This window comes from Lepeophtheirus salmonis, chromosome Z, assembly GCF_016086655.4.
Source record: "Lepeophtheirus salmonis chromosome Z, UVic_Lsal_1.4, whole genome shotgun sequence".
In the NCBI taxonomy this organism is placed as follows: domain Eukaryota; kingdom Metazoa; phylum Arthropoda; class Copepoda; order Siphonostomatoida; family Caligidae; genus Lepeophtheirus; species Lepeophtheirus salmonis.
In genome coordinates, this window is record NC_092584.1 from 21670981 (window position 1) to 21676586 (window position 5606).

Below are 5606 nucleotides of genomic sequence, written 5' to 3' on the forward strand. Positions count from 1 at the left end.
TATTTGAAAAAAATGAAACAAATACTAATAACTATTTCAAAAATACAATTTTTGACTCATAGTAGGTTTTACAAAATTTTCAAAAATCTTTTGGAAAGGGACTTCTCAGATTTTGGTAGGTTGAAATGAAACGAAATGGCCCGTTTTTTGTGTTTAATAAATAAAAAATACAATCCTTGAAACGTCCTTGACGTTCTTGAAACTGGAGAAACTCATCCACTAGTGAAAATACTTTTAAAAAAACCTTCAACAATAAGCCTTTAAATCCAGAGGAAACCGAAAATAATTTGTCGGGGGTTTTCTTGACAAGGAAACCTTTTAAAGACTCACGTTCTATTTTTGCAGAATGCAAGAAAACAACATCAATCTGAGCTCGTATTCTGAGTCTGAAAGTTGTTGAATAAAATCATGAAAACCGCCAGAAACGGGATTGTGGAGGGAATTAAATTGAGACTTTCTTCACAGGAGATCCTATAAGTTTTTGCAGGAACCTGAGAGACTCTGTGTGTGGCCTCTAAAGTAATGATTCGACTTCAAGAATTGATTTCCATGGCACGATAAATGGATATTCTGTAAAAATATAATTTAATAAAGGACATTGTTGTGATGATTTTAAAAATAATTTTTAGTCATTTCATCGTGTATATTTTTAGATATCCCGGTTGAGATAGTAAAATTTTAGTAGTCTGAGTAGAAAAGTACATATCCTATGGATGTTAAATTATTAATTTTGTTCATCCTACATTAAATCATATTTATTTCAGTACAAAAAGGCTGAAAAATGTTAATTCAGAGCAAAAAATCATTATTTAAAAAAAAATTAAAATGACTGTTGAGACCTGAATTTTTGACAAAGTTATTTTTTGATTGTCCTTAGAGAAAAAGGTATTGTGGAATTGAGGAAAAATTATTTCCTCGATGATGGGAAAGTCTATTATGTATGTTGATTAGCGTGGCCCTAATAAATCAATCTTATATTTTTACGAGTATCGCCCATTCATTTTGCTTCCTTCATAATTAAAGTTTGCTCTGTAAAATAATGTTGACTTCAATTAATATTAAGGGATTTCCCTCAATTCTGAATGTTTCACCATATATTGAAAAACTACACGGAACTAAATTTAATATTATCATATTTTTTGAATAATATTTAGCCACAAAATCAACTGTGTCTTTAAGTAAAAATACATTTTATTGCAACATCCATATCTTTACTGCCTGGTTTAGTGGTGTTTCTGGTTTCAATGTTAAATCTTTTTAATAACATCTTTAACATTCATTATTTATTGGTAGTACTACCCAGCATTGTCTGGAGTAATTAGAGGTCCCCAAAAATACAAATTTTAATTAATTTTAATACAAAGCTGAAAATCCAATGAAATGTGCTTGTTATAAAGAAAAACCGAAAATCAAAATGGTAACCCTAATAATTTGAAGACTTTTTTGGAAGAGAGAAATAATAATACTCATGACGTTTCATTAGATCTGGTACAATAAGTTGTGAGTAGAGAGGACGGCGAAGAGGACAAAACAAGGACATTTGCTAGAATTACTCAGTTTTTGATTCCAAATTCTACTCGGAGTACAACAAGGACTTGTAATTAAAACTCCACAACAAATCCTCAGGGTTACGCTCCATCTTTTACGAGCACACAGGAACGTTCAAACAACTTTGGAATATAATCCAATCTATTTAAGAAAGAATGTTCATTACTCACTAATTAAATAATAATGACAAGTGTTAAGAAAAAGAAAATTCATTCTTTTTACTAACAATTAGACATTAACGGGCCGGCTAAAAAACCAGAACGGATCTGCATCATTGGATATGACGTATTTTTTCCTCAAGAATGAAAGAAATAAAATTAGATTTCAATCATAGCATTTAATAATATGTTGGAATGACTGGATTGTACGTTTGTCTTAAGAGCGGTTATTAATCGAAACAAACAAAATTAATCTAACATAGAAGCATTTTTATTTCATTTAAATAAAATCTAAATTGTGCTTTTGTATAGATTCACAGAAGTAAAAATATTGTAATAATGCGACTATTTTATTATTTCTTATATCAAAAATATTTACATTTCTTATTTACATCATGGAGCACTATATAAAGTACACCCTGTATACTTTATGGACAATATTTTAATGAGATGACTATATTTTTACTTATAGAGCAAAATATTTTGAGTATACATCAGGTAGAACTATATACACTAAATGTGATATATTCATACAGACAGATAGAAAGCCAAACTTTGCTCTATTAATTTTGATCGTATTTCAAAATACTTTATATACAAAATTCACCATTATTTGCTAAACTCAATCCTTTGGTTAATGGTTAGGTGACAATTTTAGTCAAAGGCGTAAAAAGAGCAAGAACCATCTCTGACTGTTACTCAAACCTTACAATTTTTGACTAAGGAATATATTTTTACAATGTGAACCGATTGAGAAGTTGGGAGAAAAAAAAAATAAAAAAAATATTTTTTTGAGAGCCACCCTAACATACGGGGCCTAGGCTTAAGAAAATAAAAAGTGTTATAAGAGAAATAATCATAGGAGAAAAGATTTTGTAACATACATAGAGTATCTCATAATTATATACTGCAATTTGTTGATCTCTAGAGACTTCAATTTCCATTATTATACGCTTACGTATGTATTATGGTGAGACGTAGAATAAAAAGACCTCTAATAATAATTATAATACATCGAATGATACAAAAATATATATGTTTTTTATCTCTCTTTGATTGTTATAATGAACAAATTACGAGTTTTCAAATGGATGTGAACACATCTCTCTCACAGTAATTGCGGATTAAGGCTGATTACTTCTTGTTCTCTAGCCTGCACTTAATTTTTATTGTTATTATTTCAAAAGGGCCCCTTAACCTATTATTTTATATTAGGATTTGAAAAAAGAGTAGTAACGGAAAATTAGGAATACAAATGAAACCTACCATTTATCCTCACAAGCTATGTTTAGTGATGAAAATCCTGTGTGTTTTAAGGCGTGTCAAAAGAAAAAGATACCAATGATCAACATGGTTGCTCTTACAATTTCGAGAATGTTTGAAAGGACAGCTGATCCTGATCCCCAATTCTTCTCTGAGTCCAACAAATACTTGCAATTATAACTTCACAACAAGGTTACTCAAGGTTAAGTTTTGAATATATGTAATTAAATCAAGAGTTCACCTCTCAAGAATTGAATAATAATAACAACCGCTAAGGGAAAGAAAATTAATTCTTCTGATTATCAATTTTTTTAAAAAGGGGCTCCTGAAAATATACCCATGATCTACCCATGATCTACGTCACTATATATGGGAATATTATATAAAATTTGGTAATTTTGGTGAGGGCAAAATATGAAAATGTATTCCTTCCTATTTTGAAAAGTTTAGCGTATCAGCGAGCAAAGAATACTGTTATTATTTTTAATTATCTTTATAGGTGTATCAAATATGACCTAAAAAGTGGGTGATATGAAAGATACAAAACAAAAAAACAAATCAAATCGGTTTATTGCAAGGACATAGGAAGAACTCTCTATCTCTAATCGTAGTCCATTCATAATTACTTTAACTGGAAGCGATGCGAATGTCAAAATAGAAATAAAGACAAGTCATGCTTCGTATGAAGCAAGGAGAAAGACAAGAACTACTCTGATGTTGATTTTCATTTATACTTTGAGTTCAATCATCACTTATCCTTATAGTTCCAGATTACAGCCTCATGGTTACTCTCTGTCTTTCATGGCCACACGCACAAGTCATTACTTTAAACTTAGATTTTCTGTCTTCAATATTTCAATTATAATTAGTGTACATTAGTCTAGTACATATATCAGACAATGAGGTTTGCTTGGGATGTATATGTAAGTCTTTGTTAGGCCCGGAGTAGAATTAAGAATATACATTGGTGTAATTTGAGCTTGAATTACCTTACAATATAAGGATTAGAAATTGAGTTTATTTCCTTCCACATGCCATCTGTATTTGTCGATCTTTTTAGTACTTCCATCTTACACAAAGTTATATAAAAACCTCTTTAACCCATTACTGCTGACTGGGAACGTATGTGCCCACTGCAGAAAAAGTATTATTACTACATAACCAAACAATTTTTTTTGTTAAAATAGAATAGTAAGTTCGATATAAGTTTTGTAAATGTTTGATACAAAGTAAAAACATATATAGTCAGTAACTTACAAGTAGTAGCCAAATAAAATAGGTCAAGTCTGGTGTGGAGAAATATGAGGCAATCCTACAGCACAAAAAGGCCTTGTTTTTACTAAACAAATGGTAAAATATATATAAAATATTTTAGCATAATTTCATGCATGAAGTACTGTTCCATATTTTTGGATAATTTTATTTCACATTTTACATATCTTTCATTATCTATAAGCATAAATATGAAGGGTGGGAGCAAATATGCCCACTCGGTGTTGATATAACGCTGTAAGCCAAAAGACGTGTTTTGTTTTATATCATAGTTATACGTAGAAGTTGTACCAATTTATTGTTTTGAGCAATATATATGACGAATAATAAGTGTGGATAGTTGTGAGTGCCTTTCATTTTATTATTTTATGAGATTGTCTTTGGAAGAAATACAATCTTTGCTTCAAGAAGAAGATTTTGACTGTGAAACTGATTTCACTCAGGTTTTTAAACATTGAACTGCAAATTGAAGAAGCATCGATAGACTCCGACAGTGACTCTGATTCATCTGACAATGAGGTAACATGTAATCCAGATCATTTACCAATAAGAATTTTATTTTCTACAGTCTCACCAAATGAAATTGAATCAGGAACACCTAAAGCTTCAGCTAGAAAGAAACCTAACAAAGAAAAAATTATTTGGTATAAAAATTCCAACACATTTAGAAACATTGAATATGATCAACAAGAACCAGCCTACAGAATAATGATATGATTAAAAAAATGGGGGTTGCCTGTGTTGGCATATAGTACGTATGCAAGAGTTGTCAATGCTTCGCGTTTCAGCTTACAGTGTAACCATAATCTTACCCACCTGAATTTTACTAGAAATGTAGTTATTGCAGTTGTGAAAACATGCGGGGCAAAGAAGTGTCCAGGTCCCAAATATCCATTGGGAAGTGCAGAAGAAAGTATTCGACTGAGCAAGGAAGGCCACTGGACTGCGATAGGAGAGTATACTAGAAGTAAATACAAAGAATGTACAAGGCTATATGTAAAAAATGCAAAGTTCCTTTGCACCCAGAATGTATGACACGTTATCGCACTAAGAAATACAGCCTCCAGTATCATCTTACGATTATTTATTACATAATAAAAATGATATTTTCCTAGTTGAAATTCACTGTTATGTAATAAATTCAATATTTTTAATGTTATTACTGAGTGGGAAAATATGTGCTCGAGCAGTATTTATTTAGTTATAAGTAAATTTTGAAACGTTATAGTTTTAAAAGTGCCTTATTACTTTTCTAAGACAAACAACATTACAATTACCTCAAATTTTGATGTAAATAATTCTCAGCCTTAATTGGTTAATATCAACTCTTTAGCATCCAACGTATAACCATGTTTTTTTATCAAA

The 5606-nt window shown here is 30.4% G+C and overlaps 1 long non-coding RNA gene across 1 annotated transcript; it reads left to right on the forward strand.

The window, feature by feature from the left end:
• The first annotated feature begins 2937 nt into the window (after positions 1–2937).
• Positions 2938–5396, forward strand: LOC139907349 (uncharacterized). Its single transcript, XR_011783895.1, has 3 exons — positions 2938–3328; positions 3581–4760; positions 4810–5396. It is a non-coding gene; the product is annotated as an uncharacterized lncRNA (long non-coding RNA).
• The last annotated feature ends 210 nt before the right edge of the window (positions 5397–5606 follow it).